The sequence below is a fragment of the Saimiri boliviensis genome, chromosome 3, assembly GCF_048565385.1.
Source record: "Saimiri boliviensis isolate mSaiBol1 chromosome 3, mSaiBol1.pri, whole genome shotgun sequence".
In the NCBI taxonomy this organism is placed as follows: Eukaryota; Metazoa; Chordata; class Mammalia; order Primates; family Cebidae; genus Saimiri; species Saimiri boliviensis.
This window is the reverse complement of record NC_133451.1, coordinates 90,351,411-90,372,237: the sequence shown is the minus strand read 5'-3', so window position 1 is coordinate 90,372,237 and position 20,827 is coordinate 90,351,411. Positions and strand designations below refer to the sequence as shown.

The window sequence follows — 20,827 nt, the reverse complement described above, 5'->3', positions numbered from 1 at the left end:
TATTAGCTGTTTGCAGGTCTAAGACACAGACATTCAACATTAGGCTGTTCATGATTTGATGGAGTTACTACTGGGTGTGGCTGAACAGGGGTCCTTAGTACAGATTTGGTGACCACAGGGCAGAGTTGCTGGGGCCTTCAAAGGAAGAGGGAGGGGCTATCGTAGGTTCAGCTGATGCATTCTTGAGAATTGTTTCAGTTCAGTTTTACCGTGGAGGAATTCTGTAAGCTCAAATCCCCCACTGTATAAGCCTAATTAATAAGATTAGTTCCTAAATTTCTTCATAGTGGAGATCAGTTTAAATATACAAGAATTGTTCTGTCCATTTGTATTCTGACCGTGTTGGTATCCATCTGTGAGTTCAATCCACTCCATTACAATGTCTCATATATGGAATCCTCTGGGGATGTGAAGCCTTTGATTCACAGTTTGCAATACAAATACCCTGATACATCATTTATTTGCTATTAAGTATTTGATTATTATGCCTTTTTAAATTCAACATCTTTAAACCAAGTTTTTAATTAGCATTGCTTGGAGCAGTTCAGAGTACTTTTTGTCTTCCTGTCCTTCTTTCCCCTCCCCACTCCCTCCAATCTCTTTTTTTCTTTTGAAAGCAGAGCTCCTAGGGGTTGTAACTTGTGCTCTTCTTGCATGCAACATTTCAATGAAAAGGTTATTATAGGGCACATCCCCATTCAGGTGTTTGTAGTAGAGGTATTCTTCGGCCTGCATGCTGATGGCCCGGATTTCGGGTAGTCGGAGAAGTAGCTGTCCAAATTTCTCTGTCTGCTGCGGGTAGTTGCACACTGTGTAGTCCAGAAGGGCGGCATTGACTTGTTCCTGGACACCTTCTACCAGCTGGAAGTTTTCAAGGTTTTTGACATCTAAACTAAAGAGCACCAAGAATTTCAGACATACAAACTCTCGTTGATCAAACTGGAGAGAACGCAGTTTTGCCACTAACTCCTGTGCGTGACTCATGAGGTTGTTTAGGGTGGCCCTGGCTTGTGATGCTATCATGGAATAGTCCACTTGTTGCCCAGTAACCAGGAAGATGGAGCCTTCCTTTCCATGTACCACTTGTCGGTAAATGTGGTCGAGGATTAAGAGCTCACTCCAGCAGTTCTGAAGCAGCTTCATTTGGTCATCAACCTTAAGTTCTCTGAAGAAGATACTACTCCTGGCCCACTCCACAATGGAGAAGAGAGTTTGATCTGCCATTTTGCGCATAAGCCCAAAGGTGCTCAGCTTTTCGTGTTTGCTTCGGTTAGCCTGCTCTTGCTGCAGATAGGCCATGATTTTAGCCTGGACTTGAGGCTCATCTGGCTCACACTTCAAGAGTTCCAGTATTAGATGTGGGATGCTTGCTGGAGAGCTTGTCTGGTAACTATCCATATACGAATAGCCCATTATGGACTCAGGTGAGCTGGTATAGGGGTCTGGGTACTCAGACTTGATGGCCCGGCTAGGAAAGTGGCCATATGTTTGGTAACCTTGCAGGCTGCCCTGAGGGGGCGTTGTCATGCTAATGGGGGATGTGACAAAGGGACTTCTGTCATAGTCTGTAGGAGGCAAGGCAGCATGGTTCAGAGGTAGGCCTTTGGCGGCAGAATGGATGTTCTGAATTGCAGAGGAAATGGTCAGGTCAGAGGGCATAGCTTGGATCACCTCAGACATGGCTTCTAGCTTAAGTCCATTGGCTCGGATGAGGGCTTTTTTCTGTTGCTTCAAGGCCCTGTCTCTCTTGTACATTGGCCCGAACTTATACCTTCCTCCACGCATTCGGTCGGCCCTTACAGCTTCTAGCTTCATTCCAACACTTAGACATTTTTGAAAACGACAGTAAGGACAACGCTTTCTCTGTGTTTTGTCAATTTGGCAGTTCTGGTTTTCTATATATGTGTACCTTTTATTATTTTGGACTGTTTGCTTAAAAAATCCCTTGCAGCTTTCACAGGTGAGGAGCCCATAATGGTACCCAGACACTTTATCTCCACATACGGGACAAAGCTCTTCCAGATCTTCATCATAGGAGTAATTCACCATTTTAAGTTGAGACACTTGCATGTTTTCCGGCATCTGCCCCTGTTCCCCATGTGATCGAGCCAGTCCCAGGGCTCCGTCTCCACTTTGGGCAGCATGACAAGGAGGCTGCGGGCGGGGATGGGGGGTCTGGTCCGGAAGCCCAGCACTATCACAAGTGTGGAGTTGTCAAGTTCCAACCTCCCTCTCCTGCCCCGTGCACTCCCCGCACGGGTCTGAGAGCGGCCCTTCCAAGCCCCGAAGGTGACGGTGCTGGGAAGCCCATTTTCTGAATATTTTCTAAGCATGTTAGAGCTATTTGGAAAAGAATTTCAAGGATCTGGTTTCAGGGTATACAGTTCTCCTGTCCCATTTGTCTTTGACCATAATACTACAATAATCATTTTTCTCCTGGCTAAACAGCAAGGTGAAATTTAAACAATAATTCATGAGTTAAATGATAAATGTTCTAATAAGATGCTAGATATTTAGACTTCATAGTGTAATTAAGAGTTCCAAATTATTTTTGAAAGTAGGCTGAATCCAGACTTACATGTAACTCTCATCATTAGTTAAATATAAATTAACCTAAACTTACATTACACTGCCTAATCTGCTTTTAAAAATTTTCTGCATTGTTCTCTATAGCTACAGAGTGGTGTCAAATATAATTTTTAGTAAGTTTTAGAAATTTTCCTAAAACTAGTTGGCTAATGGGTAAAATCAGAGCTCTAGAGATAGGCCTGGGTGTGAAACTTGGTTATGTTACACAAAGTGCTAATTGCCCAACCTTGTAATTTTTTTACTCTTTGTGATGCTTCTGGAGTGGCATTACTCAAAAAAACTTTCTGAGAGAATGGAAATATTTGTAATTATCTGTCAATTGAGCAACTAAAGTGTGTTTAGTGTGACCAAGGAAATGAATTTGTAATTATTATTAATTCATTTAAATGGAATAGCCATGAACGGCTAGTGGCTACTATTGGACACCACAGCTCTAGAGTGTAAAAGTGAAAAATTAACCATCATTACAATCACATCCAAATAAATAAATGAAAAACCTTAATTTTTAATCAAAATTTATAATTTTATCTTTTCTGATTTTAAAAAGTCCTGTATTTACTCATGAGAAAATGCAAAGGAAAGCATATTTTTTAACAAAGTAGGCTTTCAAATGATCCTTGATGTTTACTTGAAATAACTGTACCTCCGTGAAAACCTAGTTATATTTCACATAATAATCAGACTCCTCATCAACATACCTGAAGAATTAGTGAGAATAAAATATTTTGTTAACTGACCCAACCCATCAAATTTTGGTTGTCTTGCACTTAAATATTTAGCTAGTATAGAGTAGGATTATATTGATAAACTTGCCTTTTCCTTTAAGCAGTTTGTAGTTATTTGGAGGCTGGAAGTATTCTTGATTAGTAATTAAAATAGTATTTCTTTTAGGAATTTAAATACCTCTGTGTGTGTGTGTGTGTGTGTGTGTGTGAGAGAGAGAGAGAGAGAGAGAGAGAGAGAGAGAGAGAGAGAGAGAGACAGACAGAGACAGACGGACAGAAAGAAAGACAGACAGAGGGAAAAATGTTTACCATGGCTTCTAATAATCTATGTAGAAAACCATTCATGATTAGTCCTTCTTAAACAATCAAGGAAATAGGTAGAAGAACCTTTAAATTTTTTTTAGAGATATGTTTACAAAATTTATTCTAAGTAATAACCTATCAGATAACCTTTATGTCTTATTCTATATCAATGATAATGTTATTTTATTATATAATCATTATAATTTATATAAATTACATTGTATGTCACCTAGTAATTCTGATAAGGTGCTTTTTAAAGTGAGTGCGTTAATGCCGTCTTATGATTATATTGCAGAATAAATACAGACAATGAGTGTCTTTATTTTGACTGCCACTGAAAAGTTACCTAATTCTTATAGTGTAATAACTGGCTTTATGGAATGGCATTATTTTGACTTCAGTTAATTAGTGTAGTTTATTACATACAGCACATTAAATACCCATTGAAAAAGTTAATATACTTACCAGCGTGATGAAGAGATCATGAGTAAGCTGTCAATCCAAGCTTTCTTTCATTATTTCTATTTTATATCCATTACATTGGGCATAAAGTGTTGATATGTAACACTTAATTTTGATAGCTATATGTATAAGTCTACATCTTATGGGGTTTGGTGGTTTCAGTAAAAGATTTGGTAAATTGTAAAATATCATTGGTTTTTTAATTGCACAGTTTAATTCAATTAGCCTGCAACATTCTATAAATCTGATTAAATTAGAGAAAATCAAACTCCATTATTGGAGACCAGAGCATGAACTTAATGAATATAGATCACCTTAGTGTGGTACACTTTAAAACACAGCCAAAGAGTGATCTATGCAAGTAAATAGATGAATTAAAAGTAAATGAAAAGTTTGGTTTCTTTTGTAGGGGTGGCAACAGTTAAGTCTCAACTTCCAATTTAGATGATGTAGGGCCATAATTTTGAAATTTCACCACCAATATTTAATTTTAATCCATTCTTAACTTTGTGATTATTTTAAACTGTAATTTAAATGTAGGTGGACCCTGTAAAATGAAGTAATAAATTTAGCAGCAGAATAGTTTTCAAACAAGATATGTATTTTATTAACTCCCCAAATCCTATTTGGATATATATTAAATTTTGAGATTAAATTATTTCTAAGATGCTTAGAAAATTTTTTTCTCAGATGTTTTCCTGAATAGGATAATTAGTCAAAATAGTTAACATTTTAACTCACATAGACAATATTTTGTATTTTCAGGGTGTATATGTATGTGTGTATATTCATGTATATGCTATAAAACTCCTATGTATCTCAATATGTACTGTTCTATCAATAGGAAAGCAACATTGATTACACTTAATAAAATGGCATTTAATAGCCAAACTAATGATTATTACTATCAACTTACTAAAAATGCATGCAAGTTCTTTGCAGAAGTAGGTAAGTGTTTTGTCTAGAAGTCAGTTGCAGTTTTAAGATTAATCATTATAGATTTTTTTTTCTTTTCTCACTTAATCTTGAGTTCTTAGCTGAAGGCAGATGGGCGATTTATTTTTTAGATGGCACTGATATTGTTCATTTGATGCTAAATGAGGAGGAAACTTCAAAATTCTTAAATCTTAATTAATTATGTTCCTAGATGTTTTTAACTTTTCAGTTCTTAGGCCAGTGGAGGCCATGACTTTGCCATAGCTTTGAACTGAATACCTAAGTAACGAGGTGCTTAATATAGGTAAAATCAATTATTGATTGCTATATGAACTACTCTCCTTATTAGAATTTCTGTTGCAGTAAATATTTACTGGAACCCTTTCTTTTTTGTTTTATCCTTTGTTGAAAATTACAGGGAAATTGGCTATTATGAGTATAAAGGGGGAAAAAAAATTCCAGCACACCAAACCTCTTGGATTTTTCTCTAATATAGTCCTGCCAATAATTCTGGCAAAAAAAAAAAAAAATGTGTGGGTGGGTTTGTTTTTCACACCAAGTAAGTCTCCAATTCTGTGCAGACATCAACTGGGTGTCCTGCAACTCAGTTCAATTCTGGCGTTGTCTACCCGGAGTTAGCTTTAGATTCCATGGATTAAGGGCTCAGTTCCATAGACTGCTCCCTACTTCAGATGCAATTGAAGTGTTGGGTCCTCAGGCTACCTACTACTTCTGTCTGAGTTGGCTACATATCAAAACTTTCTATGATATCCTCTTCAGGCCAAATAATTTGGTCATATATAACAGAAAAAACAGTTTACCCACAAGAAACCCTATATTTACAAAAAATACAAAAAATTAGGTGAGAGCGGTGGCACAGATCTCTGGTCCCAGCTACTCGGAAGGCTGAGGTGGGACAATGGCTTAAGAGCCTGGGAGGTGGATGCTGCAGTGAGCCCAGATCACAGCACTGCACTCCAGTCTGGGTTACAGCATAGGAGACTCCATCTCAAAAAAAAAAAAAAAAAAAAAAAAAAAGAGAGTTGGAAAGGATAAATTATCTTCCTTTAGTAAACTAAATTGGGTTGTTAATCTAATCTCACCGGAGGTGTGGTGTATTTGTAGTGTCTTCCTTCCAATTTGTAATTCTATAAATTTTTGAAAATGGATATATGTTGCAAAGATAATAATACCTTTTCTTCTGAGGAACTTTAACATATTTTGGATTATAATTTTTGAACATCCATTATCATTATTAACTGTATTGTATACTTTACTGACTGTTATTGTTGAAATTAACAATTACTGTAGTCCAATTAAGTACTTTATATTTAGTGTTAAGAAAAATCTGTCCAGGTTAATAGTTGTAAAAAGAAAGAAAAAAATTAACTATTCATTTTTATATGTTTGTTTCATTTGTTTTTCAGGAATGCATATGCAGGTTTGTTATATGGTGTGATGCTGAGGTTTGGGGTGTGTTCTATCCTGTCACCTATATACTGAACATAGTATCCAATAGGTAGTTTTTCTGTCCTTACCTCCTCCCTCCCTCCCCTCATTAGTAGTCCCAGTATCTGTTCTTCCCATGTTTAAGTCCATATGTACCCAATGTTCAGCTCCCCCAAGTGAGAACATGCGGTATTTGGTTTTCTGTTTCTAGGTTAATTCAGTTAGGATAATGGCCTCCAGTGACATCCGTACTGCTGCAAAGGATATTAGTTTTTTTTTTTTATGTAACACATTTTATTTGTTCAGTCCACCACTTATGGATACCTAGAATGATTCCATGACATTGCTGTTGTGAATAGTGCTGCCATGAACTTAAAAGTGCATGTGGTCCTTTTCATAGAATTTTTCTTTTCCTTTGGCTACATGCCCAGTAATGGGATTGCTGGGTTGAATGGCAGTTCTAATATTCGTTCTCTGAGAAATCTTCAAATCACTCTCCACAGTGGTTGAGCTAATTTACATTACCATCAACAGTGTATGAGTGTTCCTTTTTCTCTACAGTGTTACCAACATCTGTTATTTTTTTTTACTTTTTAGTAATAGCCATTCTGACTGGTGTAAGGTGGTATGTCATTGTGGTTTTGATCTGCATTTCTCTGATGAGTAGTAATAATTAGCATTTTTCATATGTTTGTTAGTGCTTGTAGATCTTCTTTTGAGAAGTATCTCTTCATGTTCTTTGCTTGGTTTTTAATGGGGCTATTTGCTTTTTGCTTGTTGAGTTTTGTTTTTTTTTTTTAAATAGATTTTGGATACTAGATCTCTGTGAGATGCTTCATTTGTGAATGTTTTCTCTTGTTCTATAGATTGTATGTTTTCTATGCCAACAGTCTCTTTTACTGTGCAGAATATCTAATTTAATGAGATACTACTTGCCAATTTTCATTTTTGTTGCAGTTTCTTTGGAGGAGTTAGTGATGAATTCTTTGTCAAGACCAATGTCCAGAAGGGCATTTTCTAGGTTTTCTTCTAGGATTTATATAGTTTTAGGTCTTAGTCTTTACTCTATCTTGAGTTAATTTCTTTAGATTATGATAGACAGGGGTTAATTTCATTCTTCTGCATATGGCTAGAAAGTTATCCCAGCACCGTGTATTGAATAGGGAGTCCTTTCCCCATTGCTTATTTTTGTCAACTTTGTCAAAGGTCAGTTGGTTGTTAGTGTGGGGCTTTATTTCTGGGTTCTCTATTCTGTTCCATTGGTCTGTGTGCCTGTTTTTGTGCCAGTTGCATGCTGCTTTGGTTACTGTGGCCTCGTAGTATAATTTGTAGTCAGGTAATGTGATACCTCCAACTTTTTTTTTTTGTTTTTCTTTCTTTTTTTTTTCATATATATTAGAATAGTTTGTTTTTTTTCTAATTCCATGAAAAATAACCTTCGTAGTTTGATAGGAATAGCACTGAATCTGTAGATTGCTTTGGGTAGCATGGCCATTTTACCAATATTGATTCTTCCTATTCATGAGCATGGAATATTTTTCCCTTTGTTTAGTGTCATGTATGATTACTTTCAGCAGTATTTTGTAGTTCTCCTTATAAGGATTTTTGACCTCCTTAGTTAGATATATTTCTAGGTATTGTTTGTGTGTGTGTGTGTGTGTGGCTATGGTAAACGTGATTACATTCTCAATTTGAATCTCAGCTTAAACATTATTGCTCTATAGAAATGCTAGATTTTCATATATTGATTTTGTGTGCTAGTACTTTACTGAAAGTATTCACCAGTTCTAGGAGCCCTTTGGCAGATCCTTTAGGGATTTTGAGGTATAGAATCATATTGTCAGTGACGAGAGATAATTTGACATCTTCTTTTTTTATTTAAATGCCCTTTATTTACTTTGCTTGCCTGATTGTTCTGGCCAGGACTTCTAGTACTGTGCCAAATAAGAGTGATGAGAGTGAGCATCCTTGTCTTCTTCCAGTTCTTAAGGGCAAGGCTTTCAGCTTTTCATGTTTACTATGATGTTGGCTGTGGGTTTGTCATAGATGGCTCTTATTATTTTGAGGTATGTTCCCTTGATGACCTATTTGTTGTGGATTTTTGTCAGGAATGTTAGATTTTATCAAAAGCTTTTTATGCATCTATTGAGATGATCATGTGGTTTTTGTTTCAAATTTTGTTTTTGTGGTGGAGCACATTTATTGACTTGTATATGAACCAATCTTAAATCTTAAATCCCAGGAATAAAGCCTACTTGATTTTGGTGAATTAACTTTTTGATACACTGCTGGATTTAGTTTGGTAGTATTTTGTTGAGGATTTAGATATTGGCCTGTTTTGTTGTTGTTGTTGTTGTTTGTTTGGTCTTTTTCATTGTGTCTTTCTAGGTTTTGGTATCAGAATGATGCTGGCTTTGTAGAATGACTTAGGGAGGAATCACTTCTCCTTGATTTTTTTGGAATAGTTTCAGTAGAATTGGTACCAGCCCTTCTTTGTATGTCTGAGATAATTGGGCTCTGAGTCTATCTGGTCCAGGGCTTTTGTTCATTGATAGGTTTTTTAAAATCACTGACTCAATTTTGGACCTCATTAGCAGTGTGTTCAGAATTTTGATTTCTTCCTGATTCAATCTGAGGAGTTTGTGTGTTTCCAAAAAATTAATGTTTTATTTTTCTAAATTTTCTAGTTTGTATTCATAGAAACATTCATAGTTGTCTCTGAGGATCTTTTGTATTTCCAAGTGATTGTTTGTAATTTCACCTTAGTTCCTTCTGATTGTCCTTATTTGGATCTTCTCTCTTTTTTCCCTGAAGATTAACGATTAAATAAAACTTTTGACATACACATTGGAAACTTTTTAGAGTCCTTAAAATAGTGATGAAGTAGGATGCAAGAAAAACTATCCCAAAATATGATTATCTTAGCACACTTAATATTTAACCCAAAAGAAATTTAAAAATCCATAGAAGCAGAAAGGTCTTTCTGACCTCCTCCCACCACCTTTTTCCTGAAGAGGATCATATAAACTAGAATTGTCCCAGCCACTTTCACCCTGAAGCAAACCATAAAAACTAGGAAGGTTACTCTCTGATGTAATCTTAATCCTTCTCTTCTCCTAAAAGCTTTAATGTGTCAAGTATCCTGTCCTATACCCAGTGAGATGGAGTTCCACACAGCGATGCCAAAAAGAATCTTAACAAACAAGGCTTCCTGAGTTCCCTTCAGTTTATTGTCATTAAGTTATATCATTTTCTATGCCAATTATATATTTTTTTACAACTGTCTATAAAGATACATTTTTTTTCTGGGTCTTTTCTATCTTCATTTCTGAAGGTTCCTGTGTCACATAAAACTTATGTTACATAAATTTGTATATTTCCCTCTTGTCAATCTGTCTTTTATTTTAGGGATGTCATCCATGAAACTTGCAATGGGTGAAGAAAGAATTATTTTCTCTTCTACAATAGATGTATACTTTGACTCTCTAGAAATGCCATTTTTTAACAGAGTGTTTCATAAGTTTATTTAACCACATAATTATTATTTCTTAGAGATTAATAATTGTTCCTCAACTGCAGTCACATGAAATACCCTGTGATAGATAGAATAAAGACCCCTCAAAACTATCCATGTCCTAATCCCTGGAATTAGTAAATGTGTTACCTTCCATGGCAAATGAATTAAGTTTAAAGACTTTGAGATGGAGAGATTACTCTGGGATGGGCCCAGTGTAAGCACATGACTTCTTAAAAACAGAGAACCTCATACAGAGTTGTGTGAATGGAAAAAGAGAAATTTAAAATTGCTGGCTTTGGAGATGGAGGCAGTAGACTGAGAACCAAAGGATATAGGCAACCTTTAGAAGCTGGAAATGGCAGTGAAATAGATTATCTTCTATAGCTTCTGGAAATGACTGTATCTTTGCTGACACCTTGATTATTGTCCAAATAGACATATATTGGACTTCAGATCTGCAGAACTTTAAGATAATGCATTTGTGTGACTTCTAGCCACTAAGTTTCTGATAATTTAAGAAATACTGGTTAATCTATAACTCCTTTTATTGCTAAGACAAATTATTATGTTTAATATTAGCTTGTTAAACCTAATGATGTTTGACAAACTAAAAAAATATGTACTTGTCAGGGCTAAAATAAAGACAGTTGACTTAGCGTTCCCAGACCAAACCAAGTACTGGGCTGATTATTCTTGTGGCCCAATAAAGAGATCTTGGATGAAATGGGAAAGAAGAGAGTTTATTTCTGTAACCGGGTACAGGGAGAAGGCTAGGGAAATATTGCCAGACCAACTCAAAACTACAAAGTTCTCCAGAGCTTGTATACCTTCTAAGCTGTATGTCTACAGGTAATGTGACTCCAAAGGTGTAAGTGATGAACTTCTTCTAATCTATCGCTAGGTTCTGAGTCCTGAGGATATTCCTCTGGAGCCTCAGTAGATTTACTTAATCTAGATGAGTCCAGGTGCCAGGGGTGATTATCCTTATCTTGTCTCCTGCTAAATCATGGAGGTTTGGAGAATTCCTTCAGACCTCCAATAGCTTTGTTTGTGGAGATCCTGTGAGATTATTCAGATCCATAATAAAACTTGTTTAATCCTAAAGGGGTCCTGTTAAGAATTCCTGCTTTATCCTGTCATACTTCAAGGCCCAGGAAAAACCTAGGAAAAACCCTTGGTGGGCTTTTGTTACATTCCAGCCTTTGTGTAAGGGGACTGGCTCCATCAACTTTTAATATTTAACTTAACCACTCAGTCAGTATTGAAACAGTTGTTGTGGAGGCCTGCCTATTCAGCTGTTAGTGAGACTTGGCCTGTCACATTAGCTCATAATGCTATATAATTTCCACTAAGCCATGCTTCCTGTAGATGAAGAAAATGATAGTTAATATATGTGGATAGATAGATATTGAGGACATTTTAAAATTTATTTATTTATTTAAGTTTCAGATATCATTAAGTTTTAAATTACCTATTTTTCCTAATAGAAGAGTGCAGAAAATTTCAATTAATTGAAAGTTTAAAACTTTTAAATTTTTTATATTTCCATATTTTCTTTATATTATAACTTAAATGATTACTGTTTTGATAATAAATATATAATAAAGCCTCGTTTCTGCCACGCAGCCTTTGTAGCTAACACTCTGAATTTCTCCTTCTTTTCTCTTCAGATTTTTCACATGGTGACTTAAAGCTATCTCTTGTTTTATTTGACTTTAGGCATCTTACAGAATTTCTAGAATTGGTCTGTTACTTGTGTGGGTTGGGTGAATAAATATGCTATTGAGTTGTAGAGCTTATTTAAAACCTTATATTAGCTATAGTTTTTATTTCACAATACATATTACAATTTTCATTTTATCAAAGTCAGTTTTGTATAATGCATATAGTACTTTTCTAATTATAAAAACAATTTACTGTAGAAATTAGAAAAAAATTACTGAAAAGAAATTCAGAAACTCTAAGAAGGAAATTAAAAATTACCCACATAGAAGAATGAAAATTTGTATTTTATTAGGCTTAGACAATGTCTGAGCATTTTTATTAAACCACTGCAAAGGGATGATAACAAACTAGGCTTCTGTCTTAACAACTACAAATTACCCTGAGGATTTTTGTAGTGTTAAAGATCAAATACCTAACTCTAAATGGGATAAAACTTGTTAAAAGCCTATTAAATTCACTTTGCATTCATTTATATATGAATTTAACAATAGATAAAATTTATTAAAAAATTATCATCTCTAACACCATGTTTTCTTATTTCTCCTATTTAAAGTATATTTCACAAAACCTTGGCATCCATATAAACCAGAAATGAATGGAAATTGGAATTCTGTTTTAGTGGCCAGTAAAATGTGCTATTCATCTTCAACTTCAGGTCTCATAATTTGGATGATAGAATGGGCAAATGCTGATTCCAAGTTATTTCTGACATCCTTGAACTTACCTGTGACTTGTAGTCATGGGATCATACAGGTTTACAAAAGCACACTATCATTTGCATAAACAAGACATGATATTTCCCTTATGTCAATAATCAAAGATTCATTTTCAAATATAAATAAACATATAAGATGTCATTTAGAATGTGCTTTATATTTTGAAATTTTGTCATGACTTTAGAGATTTTGGAAAATGTTCTTTTATGAGATATTCAACTTATACAAGATCTGCAACCAAGATATAATAATAACATCTACATGTAAAAAGAGTACTTGAAAGAAAGAGACAATCTTAACAAATTATTATGACAGGAATGATAAGCAGTAGCTACTAACAGAGACAATAATTTACTGGAAACTGCTGAAGTAACCAAATTGCTGTATCTTGAGAGTAAATGTATTTCTTAAATTATACTCCATAGATCCTCCTGCCATTTCACTCCACAGTCATACTAAAAAAAAAAAAAAAAGAGTCAAATGAAAACAAAAGGTAAACAAGTGATTGTGTAGAAAAGTAAGTTCATGCAAAAGAAATGAAATATATAGTAGAGATAAACGGTCTGATGAGAACCTTGAAAATGTTCAGAATGCATTTTATTAAAGCAGTGCACAAAACTTCATTTTGAGGGATTATTTCACTTAATTTACCTCATCATTGTGGAGCAAATGGTAATGTCTAGGAGTTAAAACATATATGTATACACACATATATATGCATATATATACACACACGTATATATGTACACACACACATATATATACATACACATATACATACATGTATGTGTATATCTATACATATATATAGATATATACACACATATATACACATACATATATACATATATATGTATACACACACACACACACATATATATATACACACACACACACACATACAGACATATATATACATACCTTGGACAGTTGTTAATCAGGTAATAAGCTGGTAAAAATGTCATACACATACTTGCAGAAAAAGTCAAAAGATATGTCAACGAAGAGTCAAACTGTAAAATATTTGAAGCGATTTATTCTGAGCCAAATAAAAACGACCATGATTCATGACACAACCCTCAGGAGGTCCTGAGAACATGTGCCCAAGGTGGTTGGAGTGCAGCTTGGTTTGATACATTTTAGGGAGGCATGATACATCTATCAAATACAATTAAGAAATATATTGGTTTGGTCCAGAAAGGTAGGACAACTCAAAACAGGGACTTACTGACTACAGGTAAATTTAAAGATTTTCTGGTTGACAATTGGCTGAGTTTGTCCAAAGACCTGGGATCAATAGAAAGGAATGTCTGGGTTGCTATAAGGGTGGTGGAGACCAAAGTTTTACTAGGTAGATAAAGCTTTTAGCTGGCATGCTTTAGAGAGAATAGGTTTTAAAATGTTTCTTATCAGACTTAAAGTCTGTATTGATGTTAGAGATGTAGAGGTATAATGAGGCATGTTTGACCTCCACTTCCTTTCATAGCCTGCGACAGTTTCTTGGGTTAAATTTTAAGAGCCCTGGCTGCATTCAGATGGTTGGGGAGCCTTAGAATTTTATTTTGGTTTCCAGGTACTAGTCGTTTCACCAGTTTCAGTCAAAAGCTATCATCTATTGAATTTCACATATGTACAGTAACAGAACTAACTCACAGCTGATATTAGTAAGAAATTATTTTACCTGTTCTATAGTGTCAAACTTTTAATAATTTGTTGCAGAATTTCAGACTGGAAAGACTGTTGAGGTTGCAGAAGGAAATTATTTTAGGTGTACACTGGCCCGGCTCGGATACAAATGGCTGAGCCCCTAACAAAGACAGGGCTTGACTTTTTATATGTGAAGTACACGGTGCCACTAAAACAAGTTTGCAGGTGTAGAACAAAGGTAATTCATTAAGCAATGACAGACACCTAATTTAGGCTTACATATGATTGCTGCTGTGCGACCCAGATTGCTGAGACCAGCTCAGTCCTACAGATCCCAACCCCGGTGGTGGTGAAGGAATTCTTAATTTGTTAAAAAGAAACAAAGATAGAGAGCAAAAGTGGGATCAGAGTGGGACCATCAGGGGTTTGACAGCATTTCCCTGCTGACAGCCCAGGGCAGACTCTGACCCACATATTTATTCTTTGTGAACAAGTGATTATTTTTAATAAGTAGGTGCTCAGTGTTTCTTCATAGAATAAAGATAGACCAAACAGGCAGATAGTGCCTGTTCACTACTAAAATACAAATAAGCTAGAAAGCACTCTTTGTGAGTCAGCAATGCGAAGGTCATATACCCTGTGTTTGGGGAACTGGTTTAACTAGTACATGACCGGTACATATTGCTTACTTATTCTAGCAGTTTTCTGCCTGGGGATGGCTCGGTGTTCCTTGCCATCACCTCTCAACAACAACACGTACTCCATCACACATACATCAAGACCTTCTCCCAACACAGATGTTTGCCATCTGTAGGGCTTAAGGATTCTAGCACGGGCCTTATCTATTGCCCTCTGCTACAGCACCCAGAAGGCTGGAGTCCTGCCTGCTTGGGCATTTCTTATGACCTTCACTGCGTTACAGAAACTTATAGTTATCAGCTATAGAGAACAAGAATACAAGAATGTATAAACTTATAAAACTTGCAAAGCAGAATACAATTCCATGGGAGGGGGATGGACTCAGGGAAGTTTGCTTATAAAGGAAATTTAATTTCCGCTTATCTTTTCCTGTGTTAATTTTATTTTTATTAATCTTTTACTCTTCAAATTAATATTTTGGGAAATAAAATTTTAAAAATAATTAAAATTATTTTAACTATATTTAAATACTATATTCTTTCATCCAAGAAGTTCAACTTTAGCATTATGTTAAATGTTTTAACCATTTATTTTGAAATAGTTTTATAATTACAGAAAAATTGCAACAAAAGTAGAAAGTTTTTGGAAGCAGTTGAGATTAAGTTTTGTAGGAGAAAAATGAACCCTAGAAGATTGAAATGAAACCCTCTAACAAAAGACAGATTAATACAAAATTCTTTGGTAATGTTAAAATAATGAATATTTTAATTTCTAGATTTTTCTTTTTTTAAGTAGATGTTTTACTTTTTTCCCCCCTCATTCTTATTAAATAGATATCGCAGGAGAAAAAGAAAGAAAATCTCATTGGTGAAATGGCTGCTGATATAATGTGGCATAAATTTATAGCAAAAACTTTAGAAACAGCTTCATGGAAGTCAGTTTATTTCTTAGTCATTTTTATTCCAAATGTAGAAGTAATAAAAGTATAATTCTCACTTGTTCAGGCCTTTGCTTAGGCTTTAGCGACCATGTGAGAAGTAAACCATGGAGAAATAAACCTTGTTAAGACAAAATTCTTTAAAGAGTCATATTGTATTATTTATCTATCATTGCCTAACAGTTTACTCCAACATTTATTGGCTTAAAGTTACGTTTATTATCTCATAGTTTCTTTGGTCTAGGAAGTTAGATGCAGCTTAACTGTGTCGTCTGGCTCAGTCTTTTGCAAGGCTGCAATCTAAGTGTCTCCTGGGCTCAGTCACATGGAGGTTTGGTTAGGGAAGGATGACACTTCCAGTGGGCAAGATTCACCTTCACAGGGGCTGTTGGACTGAAGCTTTAGTTTCTCCTTGGCTGTTGGGTGGAGGTTGTCCTCCATTCCTTGCCATGTGGATCTCTCTATAGAGTAGCATACAACAAGGCAGCTGGCTTCCGTCAGGGGAGTGAGCAAGAGGAGCCAAAAGAATGCAAGTGAAGTTGGATTTTTTGCAATGTATTCTCAGAAGTGAGCTCTTACTCACTTTTTTCCTTAAGAGCCAGTCACCAGGTCCAGCCCACACTCAAGGATAGGATTACACAAGGTTGTAAATACAAATGGGAGGAAACTGTCTTAGAAGGCTGCTTACCACCTATGTTTTACTTTTTCCTCCCCACCCCATTCTGAGATTTTTACTAATTATCAAGTAAGATTTACATAGCCCACAAATCAGTAAGTAACATTTCCCTGACTGGCATGTTCATTTTCAACTTTATTAATTAATATGCTATGAATATTTGTTGAAAAAACCTGAATGCATGCAATGTCACTGTATATCTTACTGTATGTATTTTATCATAGGCACAGATATAAGCAGCCACTCTGAAAGATATACCAGAGGGTTCTCATGTAAAACGACAACTATTCCTTGTTAAGAAAATGCAGGAAAGGCTCATTTGGCTTAGGAAGTAGTCTGTGTTCTGCTTTAATCTGGATTTCTCATTTGTGTATGTCACTTTGCTGTTGTTTCTATGCCTTTCTTCCTTGGTGTTAATATCTCTTATTTCAGGATCCTTATTCTATTTGCAAGAAACTCTCCGTATCTGCTAATGCAATTGATCAAAGGTCATTTTAAGTATAGTCTTTATAAATTGATTTCTGCAGTCTTTGCTTCCCTTGCTCCAATATGTCCTGCAAAATCCTTGCTGCCTGCATTAGTTGTTAACCTCAAGAATAAGTTTTGTCTGTTTGCTTGGCCCTGTAGCTCCTTCTCTTGCCTGGTAAATCTGTGCCTGCCCTTATGTCTTTTCTGCCACCGTATTTCTTTTTCTGGTGCTAAGGTTAAGGGTATGTTTTACATTCTATTCATTTTGGCCAGATGAGTCAGTTTTCGGGGGTCTGAGCTGAAATGTAACCCTGCCATGTTTGCAGTACAATGATATCAAAAAAAATCTCAGGAATAATTTTCTTTACAGTATTTTATTTTCACTGTTTTGTATGCCACATAATGATGATAAATTAGAAATGATAGACATTTTGCATCTTATTTGAAAAAAATTCGGAAAAACTTTTACTCTTTATCAACATGGCAATATCAAGCACTATTTTGACGCTCTTTCTTTCTCTCTCTTTCTCTCCAATAGCTAACTAGGGAATAACAAATGAAGAGGCCTCCTTTATAACTTTAATTTTCTAAATGAGTAATTGTATTTTATTTATTTATACAATTTACTTTTATACTGGCACAAACTTCCTAAGAAGGTCTGATGGGATTTTTTTTTTTTGAAGAAAATTAATGTACTCTATTGATATGAAGGTCTTTTCTCTTTGGTCCCCCTATTTAGTAACCTTAATCCTTTTATTCTTTCAGTCTTATAAAACATAACTATCAAGACAAAGAGAGACTTGTAATTTTATTTCAAATGTAGGAGAGAAATGATTATATATTTTTATAGTTATTGTTTCTTTCTCAAGTAGAGCTAGATGTTTTATCTTTTAGTTTAATGCAGTAAAATCTTCAAGTTAGTGTTCTGGCTTATTAAATACTTGGGTTTTTGTTGAGAGAGCTGAATAAAAATATGCAGATTGTGTGAATTCAGGTGTGTGATGTTTTCAACAGCCTACAAATAATAAAATGCAATTTTCTCCTTTTAGTGCCTGGTTCATGATACTAAATGGCTTAGAACATTGTATTAGGTAATTTTCTCTAGTGCATTTGATGCACATTGCACTAATATTGTGAAGTGCCTTTGTTTAACACATTTTCTTATAAGTTAAATAAATTAAAATTTCTGAAGGATGGAATTGGATCAAGATGATTATGATTAGTAAGATGGCTTATTCCTCTCCAATAATATTAAATATGATTAATTCCATGCATTACTGATGTAAACCTAAGTAACTTCACCATTTACTCTAATGACCACTTTCTTGCTTATATATTAGTAGATGAAGAGTGCTTTGTCTAATATTTATGCAACAAAGGCTCTTTATTCTTGCAGATGTATGTAGGAGATATTACCAATATCTTCCATTAAAATGATTTTATCACTCAAAGTAGCTATTTTCAGAGATACCTAATAATGATTACATTCATTTCTAGGGTTTTAAAAATTGTACTCAAATCTAAAGCAAGATAAGACTCTTTTATACCTGCTAATGCTCAGGTAAAGGATATGTGTTATGGTAAAACATTTGTGAAGTGATAAAGACCTTTGTGGGATGACAAATATATGTAGCAGATGAAGTGATACAGGCAGATAAGAATGACTTACTCAGAGCAAGAGCTTATCTTTGTGTCTTCTATTTATAAAGATGAGGTTTCTATTGTATTTAGTTATTTCTAGGAGATTTTTTTTTTTCATGCTACTCCCTATCTGTTCTGTACTATCTATTTGGGGTTCTGTTGAGCTGGAACCTGGCATATGTTGAGTGCTTAGCATATAGCGAACACTGTATGTTGATTTTACAAATTAGTCTATGGAATTAGCATGGCCCCTTGCTCTTATGGTAGCATAACCATAAATAATTGTTCTGAGCTACCTTTTAGCTAATTAGCATTAAGGTATTAATGACAAATAATGTGATATTTCACCGTCATTCTTTCTACAGTAATCTTATTTTACAGGGAAGAAATCTAACATGGTAATTAATTTTATAGAAATTTTATCCCCTTAGGCAGATTGAAGTTAAGGATATCCTACTGGTATGTTCAGTAGGATCACATTACCAAGTATAGGAGAGGAAAAACAATTTTCTCCTCTACCTTTCATGAGTTATTGGCTTGGATTCCCTATAATATAATACAGACTAACAGGATAGAAACAATTGGTTTAACAACGTGTGTACCTCCTGTATATATGGAAAATAAACCAAATAAATGAGTTCCAAAGAGTTTACTTACACTTCAGGCTTAACTACCATAGTTATCCGAAACAAAGAAAGAAGGGTATGGGGAAAGATCTGGTTAAGACAAGATTACCAGAAAAGCGCCATAGAACAAGGGAGAAGTATGTTTTAAAATTTTAAATTGATGCTTTCTCATTTGATTAAGAGGCTCTAGTGATTTATTGATTTAAAAAGACACCATTACAAATGAATATTTACTTTATAGATGTAAATTTTAATAGTAAAAGGGTGACTTTTCAAAACTTCTTCTATTTCTGCAGTTTCTCAAAATAACCAGCTCAAAGTAATTCTTATACCACAAAGGCCTATTTCAAGTGACATATTCTGGCCTCATTCAGTCATACTTTAGGGTGGCGTATTCTGAGCCCTCCTGAGTCAGTGTCTTCTGTTGAGATGAAGTGAAGTTCAAGACAGTTTGCAACCACATCTATTTAAAGCAAAAGTGATACAATCCTTAAAAAAAGATGTTAGGCCGGGCGCGGTGGCTCAAGCCTGTAATCCCAGCACTTTGGGAGGCCGAGGCGGGTGGATCACGACGTCAAGAGATCGAGACCATCCTGGTCAACATGGTGAAACCCCGTTTCTACTAAAAATACAAAAAATTAGCTGGGCATGGTGACGTGTGCCTGTAATCCCAGCTACTCAGGAGGCTGAGGCAGGAGAATTGCCTGAACCCAGGAGGCGGAGGTTGCGGTGAGCCGAGATCGCGCCATTGCACTCCAGCCTGGGTAACAAGAGCGAAACTCCGTCTCAAAAAAAAAAAAAAGATGTTAGGTAGCATACCTAGTTATAGTATTCATAGTATTGTCATTAGAGTTTTATACTCTTCCTTTTCCATTCCTGAAGTTCTAGAACACATAGGCTTAGATCTGAATATTGTTTATAGCTCAAAATATTATGTACCTGTATCACTTCATTGAAAGACAATTAGAAAATAAGACAGAGAAGAAGCTGAGATTTAATAGTAGAGAAATGAGAGAATAACATCAATAAGATGGTGAACTGAGAAGCCTTACTCCCCTGCCCCCACACTGCCACACTAATAATTCACAGATAAATTCCCTCTTGTGAGAAATCCAGAACCTAATGAAAAGGCTCCTGCAACTGCAGTGATGGCAAACTAACCTCACAAAAGCCAGAAAGAAGGTTTAGGACACACTTCTGTCAGAATGCCTACCCTGGCACAACATTGTACAATCAGAAAAAGATATCCTACTTTCCAGCCTCTCCCAGAGAAGAAAAGAATTTGGTTTGGGACTCTCCTGAAGACTGGATTCTTTCTTGTCAAGCTTGGGCCTCTGACATGATTGGCACAATCTAGCTGCCAAGAGGAGAACACAGATGATGATTTATACTGGTAGATGCTATAAGTCATACTCACTGTTCAGCATAAAGTGAGTGGATGAGAAATCCCAGCTCTCTGCTTTCCTTTGGGGAGGAAGAAGTTGCTCTATTGTCAAACACTCCAACTTCTCTGGGACTGCTCAAAGGATAGAAAAATGAAACTGAAGCAATAGGAAACATTGGTTTGGAAATGGAACATAGGTCAGAGATTATTTATATTGACATTTTAAAAGAGTTAAAGATAATGGTAAGAAATTGAATAGAGACCTTAAAACTGTTATAAAATAAGGAGTTGAAGTTTGAACTTGAATATGTGAAGTGTCTGTGCCATAGGACTCAATAAATTAAGTCTTAAAATTGAGATAATGAGATTGAGCCAGTACTTAGAAAA

General features: G+C 35.3%; 1 protein-coding gene and 1 pseudogene across 7 annotated transcripts in view; one reads left to right on the top strand and one right to left on the bottom strand.

Annotated features, from left to right (window-relative positions):
- STPG2 (sperm tail PG-rich repeat containing 2) overlaps positions 1 to 20,827 on the top strand; it is a 671,193-nt gene that overhangs the window by 496,927 nt on the left and 153,439 nt on the right. The gene's annotated exons all lie outside the window — the stretch shown is intronic.
- Positions 508 to 2,142, bottom strand: LOC141583950 (nuclear receptor subfamily 5 group A member 2 pseudogene; annotated as a pseudogene).